At 46.9% G+C, this 20,350-nt stretch overlaps 1 protein-coding gene and 1 long non-coding RNA gene across 3 annotated transcripts in view; one reads left to right on the forward strand and one right to left on the reverse strand.

Annotated features, from left to right (window-relative positions):
* Window positions 1-20,350, forward strand: part of HMGB1 (high mobility group box 1) — a 157,827-nt gene that overhangs the window by 72,893 nt on the left and 64,584 nt on the right. The gene's annotated exons all lie outside the window — the stretch shown is intronic.
* The window catches only part of LOC149124646 (uncharacterized), a 49,879-nt gene continuing 39,389 nt past the window's right edge, over window positions 9,861-20,350 (reverse strand). The window contains exons 4-7 of one of the 2 annotated variants that reach the window (XR_016213353.1): window positions 12,427-12,621; window positions 12,164-12,289; window positions 11,806-11,853; window positions 11,205-11,344 (exon numbers count right to left, since the gene is read on the reverse strand). This is a non-coding gene — a long non-coding RNA (uncharacterized LOC149124646). Of the gene's footprint in view, window positions 11,345-11,805; window positions 11,854-12,163; window positions 12,290-12,426; window positions 12,622-20,350 lie in introns of both variants that reach the window. The other variant, XR_016213354.1, reaches the window with a different exon arrangement.

The following is a 20,350-nucleotide window of genomic DNA, read 5'->3' on the forward strand; positions in this document are numbered from 1 at the left end:
CACTGGCTTTTATGCGTCTCACGTTGAGCATGGTGCCCAGCACACAGGCATTACCCTGTGCGTTTACATGCATGGATGAACAAGTGGGCCAGAGAGCATATGTGACTTCCCAAAAGGGATCAAAGCATGTTTCAACCTTTTTCTTTGTAATGAGTTTAATTCAGTGTTTTTAAAGAAAACGTAGGGGTTAAAATTTTATTTTATTTTTATTTTAGAATATTGTTTATTAGAAAGGCAGAGAGATGAGAGAGAGAGAAAGAGAGAGGGAGAGAGAGAGAGAATTGATCGGTTGATCTTCCATCTGCTGGTTCACTCTCCAAATGGCTAGAATGGTCAGGGCTGGGCCAGGCTGAAGCCAAGAGCTCCATCCGGATCTTCCATGTGGGTGGCAGGGTCCCAAAGACTAAGGCCATCTTCTGCTGCTTAGTAGGGAGCTGGATTGGAAGCAGAGCAGCTGGGACACGAACTGGCACTCCAATATGGGATGCCATCATTGCAACCAGCAGCTTAACCTGCTGCACCACAAGGCTGACCCCAATTTTTAAATGTTAATTGATACACGATAATTATGCATACTTACAGGGTACAGTATATTTCGGTGCACGTCCGCAATCTGTGAAGCTCAGATCAGGGCCGTACCCACCCCCCTCAAACATCGATCGTTTCTTTGTGTTGAGAATATTGTAAAGCCTCTCCACCAGCTGTTTTGAAGTCCTCAATTGTTGCCAGCTGCTGCCAGCCTGCTGTGATTCCTGCCATCCACCTGCGTCCCTGTACCTGTTAAGCAGCCCTTCCCAGGATTTTTTTTAATAGTACACACACACACACTCTAGTGTCTATGAATATGAACTTGTAAAATAGTCTAAGCTCACATGCCTTAAAAACTAGTGTTTATTATTGAGGTATTGTTTTAGGATCTGCAAAATCCAGGAATACCACCCTAACCTGGTCAGCTCTTTCTCTGATTGTTTTTTCCATGGAGAGCAAATTTGGGGACTCCAAGAGAGAAAACAGCCAAAGTGGTCACAGTGTCCCTGGGTTCACTCTCAGGGACGATGTTAGCGGGGACTGCTCCCAGCTCTGTGCACGATGCCCTTTGCTGCCCCAGGCCGGCACTTACAAGACAACGTGATTCGTGTGGTCTCAGGAGTGGGCGTGAGGAGTTAGTGCACAGTGCCCAGCACAGCTCTGTGAGCACCTGCTCCCAGGGCCTCTTTCATGCACCACCCCCCACCCCACCCCAGGGCTGACGCTGTAGGTCCTCAGTGACTCCTTATCACAGCCCTGTAGAAACACTGAGAAACAAGTAAGCATAATTCCAGGCCAAGATAGCAGAATTCTGCAAACAATACACACTCTCTTATTGTGTTACCATGCTTGGCATTTATCTTTTGGGAGGAGGCCCACGGACCTTGATGTAACTTGTGGAACAGTCACTGCTTATTAATGAACTATCCTGCTCAGATGAAAGGAAACAAAAATGAATGCTGTCAGAGAGTTTCCCACAACAGGGCTTCTGGCACCATTTGAAAACCAGAAACGGGTGGGCATCTGTCTTGGTGGTTAAGATGACCCCACCGCAGATCACAGTACCTGGGCTCCACGTCCAGCTCTGGCTCCCAAGCGCAGCTTCCTCCTTGTGTGGACCCTGAGAAGGCAGCAGGTGAACACTCAGTTAACTGGGTTCCTGCCACCATATGGGAGACCTGGGTTGAGTTCCTGGCTTCAACCCTAGCTGTGTGGGCGTTTGGGGAATGAACCAATGATTGGAAGCAGGATGGGGGGGACTGCAACAGTGATATTCCTATTAAAAAAATCTCTTAGGAAAAGACCTTTAGATAAAACCACAACAAATGATGCAGAAGTTTCTATTGTAGAATGGGAGTTTTTATTTTCTCTTAAACCTAGTTAACTTACCCATACTTTTATTTTTTAAAAAATACAAGAGTCCTGTTTGTAAAAACCCTTTCCCCATGGTATTTTTTATATTTTTATTTATTTATTTGAGAGGCTGAATTAACAGAGAGAGAGAGAGAAAGATAAAGATAGAGAAAGGTCTTCTATCCACTGGTTCACTCCCCAGATGGCTACAACGGCTGGAGCTGAGCCGATCAGGAGCCAGGAGCTTCTTCCAGGTCTCCCATGCCGGTGCAAGGGCCCCAGCACTTGGGCCATCTTCTACTGCTTCCACTTGCAGGGAGCTAGATCAGAAGAAGAGCAGCTGGGACACAACCCAGTGACCATATGGGATGCTGGTGCCACAGGCGGAGCTTGGCCCCCTATACCACAGTGCTGGCCTCTCCCCATGGTGTTAAAACACCCATTGCAGTGCTGTGTAACAAGCCACCCCAGACCCAGTGACTTACATCAGCATGCATCTGTTCTCACACTCAGGGTCTTACACTTGACCAAGGTTTAGCTTATATAGGACAGGCTCAGCTGGGTGGCTCTGCCTCAGGCTATGGGCAAATGGAAGTAACTTTGCCCTGTGTTAGGTAAGCTTTCACTGAGAATGTTTAACAACAATACAGTAAACACCCCCCCCCCATTATCTACAGATTTAAAAAAATGTTTATTATTAGAGACAGAGAGAGTGCAAGCGAGAGCTCTCATCCACTGATTCATTCCCCAGATGCTTGCCATGGCCAGGGGTGGGCTAGATCAAAGCTGGAATCCAGGAACTCCGTCCAGGTCTCCTATGTGGGTGGCAGAGACCCAAGCAGTTGAGCCGTCATCTGCTGCCTCCACAGTCCACATTAGTAGGAAGCTGGAATCAGGAGCCAAAGCTGGGGATTCAAGTACCCGGATACAAGACTGAGCATCTTAACTGGGGTCATAACTGCCAGGCCAAGCAGGCCCTGCAACCCACTGCCTGCAGTTTTACTTTCTGCAGGATCACTTACCTGCAGCCAAGCATAGTCCAAAAACATTGAGTGGAAAATTCAGAAATAAACAGTTTATCATTTTAAAATATAATTGTTATAATTGTCCTATGTTATGATTATTTTTGTTAATCTCTAATCATACTTAGTGTATAAATTAAACTTCATCATGGAAATGTATAGGAAAAAACATAGTCTACATAGGACTTGGCGCCATCCAAAGTTCCAGGCATCCACTGGGCATCCTGGAACACATTCCCTGAAGAGAAGGGGGCACCAGTGTAGTTTTCATGAAACAGGAGGCTATGGTAAGAAAACGTATCACTCAAATAATACTTTAACAAAGAATGAAACAATGGATTATAAACAGATCAGACATGATAAAAGTTCCTGAAAACTTGTAACATTTATGGACAAAGCTCCACAGAGCTAAGCAGCTGACTACTTTTTATCCATTCATGTTGTCATCAGTTATGTGGAGAACATTCTCAGGAAGACTTCAGGTTTAACATTGGAGGTCAAGGGCAAGCGTTGGGTCTAGCGGTTAAGGCACTGTCGGCATGCCAGCGTCTCATATCAGAGTTGCTGGGTTCAGGTTCCAGCTCTGCTCCTGAGTCCAGCTTCCTGCTAATGCACATCCTGGCAGGCAGCCATGATGGCTCAAGTGGTTAAGTCACTGCCACCCAAATGGGGGACCCAGATTGAATTCCAGGTCCCTGACTTTGGCCTAGCCCAGCCCTGGCTGTTGTGAGCATATGGAGGGTGAGCCAGTGGATGGGAGATTTCTTTCTTTTGCCACTCAAAAAATAAATTTAAAAATATGGTGGATGGAACATGCCCCTTAGTTCTGCTCTCTGCCTAACACTGAAATAGAGTGGTGAAAAGGAGGAGACCAGGGATAAATAGGTACAAGTATGTTTGGAAGATGGAAGACAGATGGAGTAGTGGTAGTTAACAGCTGAAACCTACTTCCTGCAAGTGTGTGCATTCTGCTGGGGGCGGCTAAGTCAAGCTTTAAGAAATGGGGGTAACTTCAGCTACCTCTGAAGGTGGGCGCAGGTGAGGATTGGACATTAACCCATTACGGCCTGTTGCCCTATATATAGAACATCGATAAAGACTTAAATTGAGCAATAAATACACCCCTGTGGTAACTTCAGAATAAATGTTATGCTGTTGCAGTATTTGCAGAATTGAAAGCCTGGGGGCTTAATGGGCTACAGAATTAAAGAAAACATTGTATAGAGAGTAATCAAATTTCTGGATCCTCCTCTAATGGTACTGTTTGGAAGCTACCCACTAAGCGTAAAGTGTGAGACTTAGTCTTAAGTACCATCCAACAGAACTTTCTGTGATACAGAAAGGTTTTATATCCATGTTGTCCATCATCCGGTGGCTCAAGAGTCACTTGAAACAGCCAGTGTGACCAGGGAGCTACGTGTTAAATCTGATTTTGATTTTCATTCACACAGCCACACGAGGCTGGTGGTGCACACTGGGTGCACAGCTCTGGACCCAGGCCCCGCTGAGAATAGGCATGTGTTAGCTTGCTGCAGAACAGGGAGAGTGAGCCTTTGGCCGAGCTGAGAGGTCTCTCAGCCTGTCCGCTTGGGGCCAGGACTGGAGGATTCCTTTCTGAGGAAACTCATCTGCCAAGGAGAAAAGAGAGACATGGCAGGCATTTAGTCTGCCTCAGTAGAGTGGCTGACACTCTGCCTCAATACCCGCCGACCGCACCCCTCACACACCCCGCTCCCAGGCAGCTGTACTTTGAATGTGTCCCCCAGAAGTGCGTGTGTTGCAAGCTTCATCGCTTAACATGATGTCTCCAAGGTTCATCCATGTTGTAGCCTATGAGAAGATTCCCTTCCTGTTCGAGGCTGAGTAGTAGCCCATTGTGTATATTTGCCACGTTTTGCTTATCCATGCATCCCCTGTTGATGGATATTTGGGTTGCTTAAACCTTTTAGCTATTGTGAGTAATACTGTTAGGAACATGGGTGTACAAATATCTCCATGAGATCTGTAGGGAATATAAACAGAGGTGGGATTGTAGTAATTCTATGTTTAATTTTTTTGAAGAACCACTGTACTGTTTTCCATACTGTCTACAACACTCCACATTCCCATCAACACTACACAAGTGTTCCAGTTTCTCTATGTCCTCAGCAGTACCTGTTACTTTCTGTTTGTTGATAGCAGCCATCCTAATACTGTGAGGTGCTATCTCCTGATTTTGATCCACATCTCTCTGCTGACTAGTGATAAAGTTGATCATCTTCTCTCATGTGTTCATTGGTCATTTGTAGACCATTTCTGGAGATATGTCCACTCAAATCCTTTGTAGATTTTTAAATCAACTGTTTATTTTTTATCGTTCAGTTGTCAAACTTCTGTATATATTCTATATATATATATATAATCATATTCATATGATTTTCAAGTATTTTCTCTGATTCTGTAGGCCTTTTTTCTCTATTGTGTTCTTTGATACATAGAAGTTTTAAGTTTAATGTTGTTCTATATATATATATTTAATGTTGTCTATATTTGCTTTTGTCTATTTGTGCTTTGAGTTTCATATCCAAGGAGTCACTGTTAAATTCAATGTCAGTAAACTTTCCCCTTATATTTTCTTCTTTGAGTTTTGTAGTTTTAGGTTTTGTGTGTAAGTCTTTTTGTTTTTGTTTTTTTAAGATTTTATTTATTTATTTGAGAGGTAGAGTTACAGAGAAAGGAGTCTTCTTCCTACTGGTTCACTCCTCAAATGGCCACAACGGCAGAGCTGGGCTTATTCAAAGCCAGGAGCCAGGAGCTTCTTCCAGGTCTCCCACATGGATGCAGGGGCCCAGGCACTTGGGCCATCTTCTGCTGCTTTCTTAGACTATAGCAGAGAGCTGGATCAGAAGAAAAACAGCCAGGACATGAACTAGTGCCCATCTGGGATGCTGGTACCCCAGGTGGAGGCTTAGCCCACTATGCCACAGCACCGGCCCCTATATGTAGGTCTTTAATCCATTTTGAGTTAACTTTTGTGGCATAAGAGTCCAACTTCATTCATTCACATGTGGTTTTCCCAGCACCAGTTGTTGAAGAGACTTTTGTTTCCCCCATAAATAGTCTTGGTGTCCTTGTCAAAAATCAGTGGCCAATATACCAGAGGGTTTATTTCTGTTTTCTCTGTTCTCTTCCAGTTTCCTACATGTATGTCTCTCATCCCTTTGTCCATGATTGTCAGGAAGCTTTTCAGCTAAATCCAAGGCCCAACTGTGACACCAGTGTGGACCTTCCTCTCAAAGTGGATGTCCTTTGTTCCTGGTCTTGGCTTTGGACTTTTGCTGTTCAGTTTGTCTTGGTCTAAATTTTTAGTTCATATTTCTATTGTAGTCTATGACGCTGTGGCATTTGTTCCTACCATGAGGTCCCTATGTCCTTTGTCAGTCAGACACGGGCATTCAAGAGCTTATGGTCTCATTGAAGAGACGTAACCCCGTGACAGAATCTGTGTCACACATAGGGTACGCTCTGGGGGGTGGAGAAAGAAGGAATCGCTGTGGATCAGGGTGTCTGGTGCGCATTCTAATTCAGAGACTGGGCTTCTAAGGAATGGAGGCATTTGGGCTGGTAGCCTCAGGGGCCAGGGAAAACAACTTGCCTGCAAAGAGAGCAGCTGTGTGAGGCTAAAGTGAGGGGCAGCACTGAGCACGGCCCAGGCTTTTGGGCGTATTTTGGCCACTTATGAATGGACTTAGAGTAGGTAAGATGAGACCAGTCCTTGGAGGAACTTGACTGCGAGAATGAAGGATCTGAGTCTTAAATCTCTTTCACACGTCCACCCACCTGGCTAGGGAAAGACCATTCCTCTGCCAGGTGATAGCACCCACTTTTCAAACTGGGGATCCATTAGTTTTTGTATAGAAGGGGGGATTTCACCACGCACGGCACGTCGTAGATACTGGTGTTTTTCGATATCTCTGTTTCAGCTGTACACAGGTGTGTGTGTACGTAGGCTGGGTCTCAAGGCAAGCTGTTTTTCCTTCCTGAGAATCACATCGTCAGAAGTTTGAGATCGGGTACAGGGCCTTATGGTGCTGGTAGAGATGAAAAACCCCGGGAAGTGCTGACCTTGAGCCACACCTGAAGGCATCACAGTGCTATGGGGCTTGGGGGCTCTGGGAGCGCAGAGTCCCCCAGCCCCAACCCCAGCTCCTCCCTGCATGGGGCTGCACTGCCAGGCTGCTGCGCTGCCCGCTCTCCATTCTGTTAAATCCCCTGTCTGCTTTCCTGAATAGGAGTCCACAGCGTGTAGTAGGAAGACTCGCTGGGCCTGGCTATGAAGCTCGGGTTGTTAAGCCATGGCAAGCCTCAGTCGCCTCTTCCGTAAATCGCCAGGGGAGGCAACAGTATATGTCTCATAGGGTTGTAATCAGATTTTTAGAAAATGTGAGTCCCTTTCAATCAAGCTATGTTCTACTTCTAGGAATCTATGTCACTACCCCTCTGTGCAGTGAGTCACATACATGGCTGATTGCAGTTTTATTTATAAAACCAACAATTTGGAAATAGTTCAAATGTTTAAGAGGAGATTGATTTTCTTTAAAATATGTTGGAATACTAGGCAGCTATTAAAAAGAATGAGTTAGACCTAGGTCTACTGATAGGAAAGATACCTGTAGCACTTGGTGGAAAAAAACAAATTGCAAAACCATGTTCCCAATTTTTTATTTTAATGATTTATTTTATTATTTATTTGAAAAACAGAGTGAGAGAAAGAGAGAGAGAGTCTTCCATCTGCTGGTTTATTCCCCAGATGAGCTATGACCAGGGTTGGTCCAGGCCAAAGCAGGGGGCCCAGAGCTCCGTCAGGGTCTCCCATGTGGGTGGCACATGGGTGGCAGGGGCCATCTTCCACTGCTTCCCCAGGAACATTAGCAGGGAGCTAGATCAGAAGCAAGCAGCCGGGACTCAAACCTGTGCTCCTTTATGGGATGCCAGCATTGCAGGCAGCGGCCTAACCTGCTGCACCACAACACCAGCTCCCCGACTTCCTAAATTATAATCCTTCATTGCTTAATGATGGTATGCGTTCTGAAAAGTGCATCCCCAGGCAAATTCATCGTCGTGTGAACATCTCCAATGGCAGTAGACAGCATTCCGGGCCCACCATCAAACATGCAGTCCATCATTGACCAACACATGGCTCTGGAGCCTGTGACTGTATACAGGTTTTGGGATGCACATAAATAGATGCTAGAGTAGTATAAAGATGGCTGCAGTGTTACCTCTGGAAAGCCAAATTATAAGGAAATTTAGATTTCTGTTTTATAAAACATTTTTTACAATAAGCATATATGACTTTTATATTCAGAAAAAAGAAATTGGCTGAATTTGTGCCCTCCCACCACATGCACACATACACATTGCTTAGCGTAGTAGCCTGTGCACCCAGCTGCACCTCTTACTAGCTAGTGGTTATTCTGAGTTCACTTTCCACGTGAGTACACTCTATCTTCAAATCAAATATTCCTGCGGTGGTGGGACAGCCTCTGGGCCTGTGGTTTCTGTGTGAACACATACCCTCTTCTCCCATTCCTGATAGACTCACTATTACAGCTGAGGCCTGTTTTCCTTTCCTTGTTATCAGTAGCTTTCATCAGGGGGCTTGTCGGGCAGTTGTCGCAGGATATGTCACCATTCAAGGTAATTTTTAGATTATAATAGCACTTTAAGTTCATCTTAATAATCCAAACAGTGCTGATGTTAGTAGAGTAAAAGTCTGAAGTCCCATTTCTTACCTTCCCCTTCAGTCCCACTACCCAAAGATGGCAGTGATCCCTGTATGGCCTTAGAATTTGTATGTATATCCAAACTGGTGTATGCTTGTACACATTCTTTTTTTTTTTTAAAGATTTATTTATTTATTTGAAAGAGTTACACAGAGAGAGAAGGAGAGGTAGAAAAAGAGAGAGAGAGAGAGAGAGAGAGAGAGAGGTCTCCCATCCGATGGTTCACTCCCCAATTGGCTGCAATGGCCGGAGCTGCGCTGATCCAAAGCCAGGAGCCAGGAGCTTCTTCTGAGTCTCCCACATGGGTGCAGAGGCCCAAAGTCTTGGGCCATCTTCTGCTGCTTTCCCAGGCCATAGCAGAGAGCTGGATTGGAAGTGGAGCAGCTGGGTCTCGAACCAGCACCCATATGGGATGCCAGTGCTTCAGGCCAGGGCGTTAACCCACTGCGCCACAGCGCCAGCCCCTGTATACATTTTTACACAAATAAGATTGTATTGTGTATACCAAAAAATATTTTTTCAGGGCTAACCTTATGGCACAGTGGGTTAAGCCACCACTTGTGATACCAGCATCCCATATCAGAGTGCTTGTTCAAGTCCCAGCTGCTCCATTTCCAATCCAGCTTCCTGTAGATGCACCTGAGAAAGCAGTGGAAGATACCCATGCGGGAGACCTGGATAGAGTTCCAGGCTCCTGGGTTTGGCCTGGTTCAGCCCTGGCTGTTAAGGCCATTTGGGGAATGAGCCAGCAGATGAAAGATCTCTCTGTATCTCTCCCTCTGTCTTTATCACTCTGCCTTTCAAATAAATAAATCTTTTAAAATGTATTTTCCTCTCATAGATTTAGTTTAAGTGCAGAATATTATGCTTTATAGGTTTGTCATTTTTATTTCATTATGCCCCCACTGAAATAATTTTTACTTTTGCTTGAGGACTGCAATAATATTCTTTTATACATATTTTTGCTCAATGACTGTATCTGTGGGTTAAAGTCCCACAAGTGGAATTGGTATTGTTTGAGGATTACACACCTGGAGAATTATGATCATTTTACACTAACTTACAATCCCAACATCAGGGAGTATTTGCATTCCTTTCTCCCCCAGCATTCTCATCAATATTGGGTATAATTATTTATAAATTATTTATTATTTATAATAATTATAAATAAAAATCCTTGTCAGTCTGATATGTGAAAAGCAGATCTCATTGTTTAATTTGAAGTCCTCTCATTATGAGTGAAAATGAGCATATCTTTATTGCCATCACGTATTTGGGAATGTTACCGTGCTCTGCCAGTCTAGCAGGAAGGCTGGCCTGGAATTTGCAATCTTGGGTAAATGGCGGTAGGGGTCTATTAACATGCTCTGAAATGTCCCGGGTAGAGGCCTCAAGGAAGAATCGAGAAAGTGGAGCGATTTAGGATGCTTATGGTTTCATTTTTGGACACCCATGGCAGGAGCCAGGGACAGGCTGGATAATGGCACAGAAGTCTGTAACTGCGTGGCTGCTGCCTCCGTACTCCTGAATCGCTCACCTGGCTGAAGTGGGCCATCCGGTCAGCTGTTTTGGAAACTAGAGAAATCTTCTCCATTGTTCTGCACGTACTTTCCCTAGCTGGAATCTGGCAGGATAGTGACTGAGCATCTGCAGGAGCCAGTGCAAGTTTGCCCAGGTCTGCACTGGTCACCTTCCAGTGCCTCCGAGTCCCCAGGGGGTTCCATGCAACCCCGTTGCAGAACTTGTCTCAGACTGCTAGAAGGAAGCCTTTTAAAAGTGTGGCAAAACGCAGGCAGGGCCTTAAAAGGAGGAGTGTTCCAATCTCTCCTCAGTGTTCTGGTCATCTCTCCGCCACCTCTTGCCTCCTGGCTTGTCACTGGTATACGAGGCATCACCCAGCACGGGCGAGCTGTGAAGTCTGTGCCAATGCACGTGCCTCCTCCCTTTAAGAATGAGTAGCCTTGGTCCAGGTGGAAGCCTCCTAAAGGGAGCTTCACTGAAGGGGGCACACAGATGGTATGACAGGGACACTTAGGATATCTCTTCAGATTCCTCCATTTTACCATCCAGAGATACAGAGCTCTAAATTGGATGATTCTTTCTGAGTATTCAAGGCTTCCAAAAGCAGTCCAGCCTCACGCAAAGCAAATTCTGGTTGAGGAATTTCCCATGATTCTTCTGCAGCTTCCTCTCCCCAACGCTTCTTTTTTTCTACCTACTGGCTTTTCCTCCATGGAGTTCATGTCTGGAGATTTTGTTTTCAAAACACAACAGCATTCACTGTTTCCCTTTTTTTCAGTCAAACAGAAAGGATTATAACTGCACATACAGGCTTCCGGTCACTTACAGGAACCAGCATTAGCTAACAAGTGTGTGAACTCAGGCAGAAACAAGGGGATGGGGGCAGGCATTTCCGTAACCCTTGGGCTGCCTGCCTCCCACATCAGGGTTCCTGGGTTCAATTCTTGGCCCCGGCTCCTGATGGCAGCATCCTACTAATGCAGACTCTGGGAGGCAGTGTTTAGCTCAGGTGTTGGGGTTCCTACCTCCTACCTAGGAGATCTGGATTGAGTTCCTGGCTCCTGGTTTCAGCCCTGACCCAGCCCTGGCCCAGTTCCAGCAGCTGGCATTTGGGGAATGAACCAGCAGATGAGTTCCTGATCGCTCTCTCTCTCTCTGAAAACAAAACATCAAGAGAACATAAAATGGTGGTTGTTTGGCAGGCCAATATTATCTCACCCTCCCCCACCACAGAAGTTCTCTTCTTTATAGTCCTACAAAGGAAGGACCCGGGGTTGGGAATGCCTTAAGTTATCCCTTTTAAATGGGACACATTTCCTTCCTCCCACCCCTCTGACTCTCCTAGTGAGCTTGTGATTGGCCCTCAAGGAGAGGGTGAGTGATTCAAGATCATCCACCTCCCCTCGACCAAAGAAAGCAAAGAAAGCCATTTCCCGTGCAGTGCTGCTGGGGAGGGGAGCCCTGAGTCACCAGCTGTAAGCTGACAGCAGCCTGGGAACCGGGTTGCCTGGTCACCGGCGCTGGAGCACAGCTAGTTCCCTGCCTCGGATCAGGCTGTTCAGACCACAGAGGATGAGCTGCTATAAAAGTGCCTGCCGTTTCCAATTTAGGTTTACCAGAGCGCGTAAATCCACTGGCAGCTTTCTTTAGACAGTCGTTCTCAACTGTAAATAAAGTGTTTAAATAATTAACACCTGGTTTGCTTTTTAAAAATTGTGGTGTGTGCGATAGGGCAGGAGAAAGGCATTGATGTTGGGGGGGTGGGCACAGAAGGCATTCCAACCCAGGTTGGGTTTGATCCAAAATGCTTACAACCAGAAGTGTGTCGGAGGTCAGGTTTGTTGCATCTTGGAAGATTTGCACAGACACAATGAGCTATTATGAAGTGAGACCCAAGTCTAAATACAGAATTCATCTATGTTGCACGTGTGCCTTACGCACACAGCCTGCAGATCATTTTATACAGTTACTCACCTGCGTTTTGACTGTGACACACACATGAGGTCAGGTGTGGCATTTCCCATGCATGGTGTCGTGGTAGCACTCAGCTTTGGATTTTGGATGCTTTTGGATTGCAGATTTTTGGATCGGGTGTTCAACCTACACCCAAACGCATGTTTTTAGAGTTAGATGTGTTTGACCCTGAACCCTGGCTTTACCAAATATTGGGCTACGTGGCCTTGAGAAAGTTGCTTTTAACTCCTGACTCCCTTAGCAAGGAGTGGGAATAATCCTACCTGAAGTCTTGCTGGGAACATTAAACAGTGATGTGAAGAGGCACAGCCGGGGGGGCGGGGGGGGGGCACGGAGTCTGGGCTGAGTGCGGGGCTGGCTTGCCTATCCCCTCTGCCACCTCTTGATGTCGCCTTGTGCGGAGCCTTCTCTTCTGTCCATGGTTACAGGAAGCCGTGAATGTCACGGTGACACTGACTCTGTGGAAGAGACAGGGCAGAAGACGGACAGTCATTGTTACCCACAGAAGCAAGTCACCCTCCGCCCTGCACCGCAGACAGGCGGAAAGCACAGGAAGGTGGGCACAGGCTCCACGTACCCGGCAGCACGGCCCACTCAGGCGGCCTCATCAGCTCACCACCCCCTGACCTTTGTCAGCTGAAGGGCAAGGGAAGAGTAGGTGAAGGGCGTCGACCCTCTTCCTGCTCTCTGACTGGTCCCTCATCTCTGAAAAATCCTCTCAGAAATGTAACTTCAGTCTGGCAAACAGGAGTCCGTGGATCTGGGTCACGAGTCCTCCTAGCTCCCTCCCCGGTCAGGGGCCTCTTCCCTTTCTGAAATGATAGCCCCTTCCCAGCTTCCACACTCACCTGCCAGGAGAGAGAGCAAGCTCAGCATCTGACCCAGGTCCATGTGGCCCCGCTCCAGGGAGAACTCTTTTGCCTTTTTAGTAGCATGTCGCTAGTTCACTCCCCAGATGACCACAGCAGCCAGAGTTAGGCCACGCCAAAGTCGGGAACCAGGGAGTCAATCCGGGTCTCCCAGGTGGTTGGCTGGCAGGGATACAAGTACTTCAGCCATCACCTGCTGCTTCCCAGGGTCTGAATTACCAGGAAGCTGGAATCAGAAGGGGAGCTAGGACTCAAATCCAGGCACCCTGGAAGGAGACGCAGGCGTCCCAAGAGGCATGTTAGCCACGAGAGCAAATGCCCCCTCCAGGTGAGGGCGCCGAGCCTCCACGTGGGAAGGCCCAGGCTGCCTGTTAAGTGGGCAGGCAGCTCTCAGACCATCAGCAGGACGCGTTGCAAGCACTGAGGTTAGAAATGAGCAGTTCACGGAGCAGAGACTTCAGGCCGATTATGGTCTGAGACGCTGAGACAGAACAGTGTCAGGTGCTTCTAGAATCATGTGAACAGTTGTGGAAAACAGTGAGAGAAAGGAAGGCACTCAGTGCACTGCACAGGAGAGCAGGGTGCCCGAGTCCGGGGAAGCTTGCGCTTTGGCGTCAGCGAGAACTGGCCCCTGTCTGGCAGTTTGTCTTGGGACAGGTTCCTTCGTAATGACAGTGGAGGTGGGACTCAGGATGGTAGTTCCTGCCATTGCCTAACATTAAGGTCTGAGGATGTGCCAAGCACTGTCAGCTACTTTATAGATGTATCTCTGAAAAGCCATATGAGGTAGTACTAGCCCCACTCCGTAGGTTAGGAATCTGAGACCAGAAATTAAAAGACAAGAGGCGAGCATTTTGGGGCAGTGGACTGAGCCACTCCTGGGACATCCACATCCTATATTTGAGTCCAGTTCAAGTCCTGGCTACTCTGCTTCCAACCCAACTTCCTGCTAATGCATCTAGGAAAGCAGCGCAAGATGGCCCAAGTATGTGGGTCACTGCCACACATGTGAGAAACCCGGATAGAGTTCTGGGATCCTGGCCTTGATCTGGCCCATCCCCAGCTGTTGTGGACATTTGGGGAATCAACTAGTGGATAAAGGATCCCTCTGTCTCTTTCTTACTGTCTCTGCTTTTTTTTTTCTATCACTCTGCCTTTCAAATTAAATAAATAAATTATATTTATTTTAAAAATTAAAAAAGATGTACCCACAAGTGAAACCACTATTTTCCATCTAACTCTCTCATCCTTCACTTCTCATTGGGAAAATGAGAATGAAAAAAATACAATCTCCTAGAGTAGGAGAAATAATGAATACCTTACAATAAAGCCTATGATATACAATAGAAGTTCAGGAAATGTTAATTTTCTCCATATATAGTATATAATCATGTTGCAGTGGATTTGTTCTGAGATGAGGAGCGTGGTGGGGGCAAGAGGCGCGGAGGCACCACACAGATCCTGGGAGCCGAGTGAAAGCAGGCCAAAGGCTAGCAGCCCGCAGACTCGTTTGTTTCAGTTGCTCCAGCAGCTTATATAGCCAAGGCAGCCAATCTGGTCAAGGGGCGGTCTATGCCCTAACCAATCACAGCCTGTTGCCAGGCAGTTTCTAAAGCCATCCAAACACAGCCTGTTGCCAGGCAGGCTCTGTTGTCATGTGGTTTCTGAAACCATACAATCACAGCCTGTTGCCAGGCAGTTTCTGTTGCCAGTGGCCATCTTGGCATGGCCTTCTCATTCCACCACATTATCATATACTATATGTATGCTGTGTACATGAGTATGTATGTATGCATATGTGAAAATCCTTCAAAAGGTTTGTGGAAGTGGAATTAAAAGACAAACTTTAGGCTGGCACCATGGGTCACTTGGCTAATCCTCCACCTGCGGCACCGGCACCCCGGATTCTAGTCCTGGTTGGGGCACCGGGTACTAGTCCCAATTGCTCCTCTTCCAGTCCAGCTCTCTGCTGTGGCCTGGGAGGGCAGTGGAAGATGGCCCAAGTGTTTGGGTCCCTGCACCCACATGGGAGACCAGGAGGAAGTACCCAGCTCCTGGCTTCGGATCGGCATAGTACCAGCTGTAGCGGCCATTAGGGGAGTGAACCACGGAAGGAAGACCTTTCTCTGTCTCTCTCTCTCACTGTCTATAACTCTCTCTCTGTCTCTCTCTCTCTCACTGTCTAACTCTGCCTGGCAAAAAAAAAAAAAAAAAAAAAAAAGACAAACTTTAACATTTTATTTATTTGAGTGGTAGAAAGAGAAAAAGAGAGTGGTAGAGAGAGGGACAAACAGCAAACTTATATCTGCTGGTTTATTTCCCACATGCCCACAATAGTTGGGACTGGGTCAGTCCTAAGCCAGGAGCCAGGAACTCCATCCAGGCTTCCCACATGGGTGGCAGGGACCCAAGTACTTGAGCACCATCTGCTGCCTCCCAGGGTGCACATTAGCAGGAGGCCAAAAACAGGGGTGAATCCAGAACTTGAACTCAGGCACCTGATATGATATGTAGGCATCTTAACCACCAGGCCAAATGTCCATTCCAAGATAAGGCTTATTTTCATGCAATGATATTTTGAAATCCATGCATAGTTTTTTGTAATAGACATTTTCATTAACTTTTTAAATACCCTTGACATACATGTGTTTCAAAAATATTTTTCCTCCAAGCCAACTTCTTTTCGTTCCATTTTCCATGGGCATTTTGAAGAACCCTTGTGTGTATTGATTCTGCTTCTCTGGAGGACAGGATTACAGTGGCCAACAAAAGGAAAGGTGTAGCAGACGATGCCAGACTATTATGCAGCCGCTAAAATATTTATGGAGTGGAACGTGTTTCTAATACTAAGTTAATAAAGTACCATACAGAAGAGCATATGCACATTGAGTACGACTGTAGAGGTTGCAGTGGTAGACAAGAGTCTGGAAGCAACATATGACAATTAAAAGTGGTTGGTGTGGATTCTATAATGCTTCTGCATTTTTGTCTTCCAATCTCAAAACAAGTCCAGCAAAAGCAAAAGTAGCTGCAGGTGCCCACCAGTAGCAGACACTGTCAGCAGAAGCAGGGCTAGCCTTAGCACACGCAGGATGGGTGCTATCAGTGACGTCCCTGGTGGCGGTTGCATCAAGAGTGGTGATGCTTCTCTGACAACCTGGAAAGACACTGGTTCAGCAGATACACCCAGTGCTGATTGCTGTGGTTTGGATGTGGTTGGAGAGTGGCCTCCAAGGGTTCCTGCGTTGAAGTTTACTGGGCTTTGGGAAATAGTAAGAGGGTAGAAGCTTCATCTCACCCACGGTGTTTGGGGGTGAGGCCTTTCAGAAGGTGATTAGGATTAGATAAGGTCAAGGGGGTGGGGTCTCCTTGATTTTGAATCCAGGAGGCTTTATAAGAAGCAGAAAGATAAGAGGAGACGCACACACACTCCCTGTCTCTTGTCACATGATACCCTGTGCCACCATCAAGAGGCTGTCAGCAGACCCTGGGCCTCCAGAACCGTGAGCTAAATGAACCCCTCTACTTTATAGTTACCCAGCCTCAGCTATTTAGTTATAGTAATGACAACTAGACTAATGCACAAATCAACCCATTCCACTCTGTAACTCCAGTAAGGTTTCATGGTCCAGTGATTCGAAGTTGACTTTATTAGTGAGGCAGGAGAGCGTCATTTAGAGGCCTTTTCCCTTGCTCAGCCAGGGTTGAGCAGTGTGCAGTTTCTTTGACTAGAAGAAAGTAGTGCTGTAGCACTTAACCTCCAAGGAGATTATTTCATAAAATATTGATTTTTTTTTGCACAAAAAGGAGATAGTTCATGAATAGAAAATGTAAGCATAAGCAAAAACTCTTTAGTTCGCTCAGTTCATCAGCATGGAAAGTACTGAGTCCAGCTTACAAACCAAGGCTGACGGCTGCTATACCTAGTGGGAGTTAGGCAGAGCTGGGCAATTATTCTTCCTCCTTGAGATAACCCGGGGAACCACTGTGCCAAAAGCAGACTAGCCCGGATTCACAGCCTTAGCCTGTAGGGTATGAAGGCAGAGCTCTAGACTTGGTTGCAAGTTGTAGACTTTCTTTTTGCCTCTGTCCCTCCCAGGCTCCTGCTGGGCCTCTTCCCAAAATCAGATCCACTGGGCTGCAGTGCTGCAAGCCAACACGGGTTTACTAGCTGTTGCTGTCTTGCCAGAGCCAGCAGCAATGTCACCTCACATGAAGTGGTGTGGCAGAGCTATGTCCTGATGGCATTCCCGCACTAAGCTTTGCTCATGACTTGACCGTCAAGGTCAGCGTCTGCACTGTGGTTGGAACGGCCTGGTGTTGGACGAGCACTGGTCTCAGAATCGGGAAGCATGTTGTTTCAGCCCACATGCCGTCACTAACCGAGCTATTGCCAGCAAGTCAGCGGCTGAGTCTGGTTATTTGCTTCCTTGGCTGTGCGTGAGCAGCACTGACGGATGTTGTGAGGAGCAAATGAGAAGCCTCAGGTGGAGGTGCTTTCAAAGTAAAGGCAACGCCAAAAAGGGATGTTACTTGTCACCCACTAGGAGGACGTAGGAGCAAGTGTTGGAAGAGGATGTGGAGACACTGAAGCACTTTAAATGAGTAAATTGTATTATCACAATAAAGCTGCTCTAGAAGAAACTAACTGCGGTGCAAAGACTATAAATCATAGTACTGCTGGGGTGGACTTTTGGTGCAGTGGTTAAACGCTGCTCGGGATGCCCACAGCCCATGTGAAATGCTTGGATTTGACTCTTGGCTGTACTCCTGATTCCAGCTTCTGACTAGTGCACTCCGTGGGAGGCAGCAGATGATGGCAATGGTACTGGGGTCCCTGTCACCCACAGAGGAGACCTGGATGGAGTGCCAGGCCCCTGGTTTCAGTCTGGCCCAGTCCTGGCCATTGTGGGCATTTGGAGAATGAATCATTGAATGGGAGATTCCCTGTATGTCTCAAAGTCGCAAGTAAACAAATAAATAAATATTTGTAATAAATTAATAGTTATGTATTTTCTGCAAATGACCAAACAGAGCTAAACTCTAGCAAGGATCCATTTAAGGCTTGATTAATATGACCACCAATATCTTTCAACTCCAAGAAGCATTTTTTTTTTAAGATTTATCCATTGCTTTGAACATCAGAGAGAGAGAGAGAGAGAGAGAGAGATCTACTACCTGCTGGTTCACTCCCCAGATGGCCTCGATGGCCATGACTGGACCAAGCTGAAGCCAGGAGCCAGGAGCTTCATCCAGGTCTCCCATGTGGGTGGCAGGGGCTCAGACACTTGGGCCATCCTCTGCTGCTTTTCTGAGGCAGATTAGCACAGAGCTGCATTAGAAGTGGAGTAGCCAGGACACGAACAGGGGCCCATATGGCATGCTGGCATCCCAGTTGGTGATTTTAGCTGCTATGCCACAATGCCGGCCAAGATGCATCTTTGAATCACAGATGCCTTACAGTCTATTGGCCAGGCCACATCTGTCATTGCCTGCACATCCACGAACATCAAAAGTACCAGTGGGCCGGCGCCGCGGCTCACTAGGCTAATCCTCCGCCTTGCGGCGCCGGCACACTGGGTTCTAGTCCCGGTCGGGGCGCCAGATTCTGTCCCGCTTGCCCCTTTCCAGGCCAGCTGTCTGCTGTGGCCAGGGAGTGCAGTGGAGGATGGCCCAAGTGCTTGGGCCCTGCACCCCATGGGAGACCAGGAGAAGCACCTGGCTCCTGCCATCGGATCAGCGTGGTGCGCCGGCTGCAGTGCGCCAGCCGTGGCGGCCATTGGAGGGTGAACCAACGGCAAAGGAAGACCTTTCTCTCTCTCTCTCTCTCTCACTGTCCACTCTGCCTGTCAAAAGAAAAAAAAAAGTACCAGTGTCCAGACTGGGAAAATGGATGTCAGTTGCTTGGAATAAAATCCCAGAAAGAAGAGTGAAGCACTCTTTTAATCTCTGAGAACCAAATGTTTATGGGAAAAGGGATGGGGAGAATGATAAATCATCATGCACTTGGCAATCTTCCTGAAGCAGGAATCAAAAATAGGCAAGCAAAGCGCCAAGCCCCAAGAGCTTCTAAGTACTTTTGGATTCTCTTAAGATGTACTACATCACCAGTGCCCTTGCTAGTACAAAGGACGGCATTGAGTGACTAAGCAGTGACACGCAGTGAGTCAACCAAGTGATCCGGAGGGCTGCCACTCGGGAGGGGAGGATGACTTGGGAATGCTGAATGTCAATTTATTTTGCCTGGATCTTGTCTTTGAAATATGCAAGAGTGTTAAGGTTTTCAAAAACATAAGTCAAAAAGAGCAATTTCAGAAAGTAAAAAATTATAATTGTGACTGATCAGAAAGCCACTCCTTGTAGTTTAATTGGCACTAATTTTTTTTCCCCTTAGGGCTGCATAGTAAAATGCTGCATCAGCAATAATTTTTTATTTGGTAATATTCAGTGCTTATTAAAGGTAGTTCGGGAAGGTGACAGGCGCTGTTTAATAAGCTGCATGTGACAGTCCCAGCTGCTTTATTGACAAGTATTACAGCAGCATTCTCATTACGCATTGAACTTAATTGAGACTTGTTCGCAGACTCTCAGAGTTTTTGTAAATATTTTATTTTTATTTATATGAGAGGTAGATTTACAGACACTGAGAGGCAGAGGCAGAGGCAGAGAGAAATATCTTCCATCCGCTGGTTCACTCCCCAAATGGCCGCAACGGCCGGAGCTGAGCCGTTCAGAAGCCAGGAGCCAGGAGCTTCTTCCAGGTCTCCCATGTGGGTGTAGGGGCCCAAGGACTTGGGCCATCCTCCACTGCTTTCCCAGGCCATAGCAGAGAGCTGGATCAGAAGTGGAGCATCCAGGACTAGAACCAGTGCCCATATGGGATGCTGGCGTCACAGGCGGAGGATTAACCTGTGTCACAGCACCGGTACCCCCCGCATAGAGTTTTTATGTTGCTGATCATTGACCTCAGCTTCTGTGCCAGGCACTGTGCTGAGTGCTTTTCTACATTTTTTCATTGACATTTCATGTCAGGGAGGTACAGAAGCTGCTACAGTCGTGCTCTGCAAAACAACATTTAGATCAATAATGAACCACATGCAGTAATGGACCCATGAGACTGAAAAAATTCCTATCCTCTAGTGACGTCAGCCATAGCCAACCTGACTACATTTGGTGATGCTGATGTAAACACAGGATCCGCGCTGCCAGTCATGTAGAAGTTCAGCACAGAGGCAGGTGTCTAATTCTGAGGTTAGGCTGCCCATGGGATGTCCACATCCAGATCAGGGCATCTGAGTTTGAGTCTCCCCTCCGCACC

Source organism: Oryctolagus cuniculus, chromosome 9 (assembly GCF_051225735.1).
Source record: "Oryctolagus cuniculus isolate XC-2025 breed Fujian yellow rabbit chromosome 9, ASM5122573v1, whole genome shotgun sequence".
In the NCBI taxonomy this organism is placed as follows: Eukaryota; Metazoa; Chordata; class Mammalia; order Lagomorpha; family Leporidae; genus Oryctolagus; species Oryctolagus cuniculus.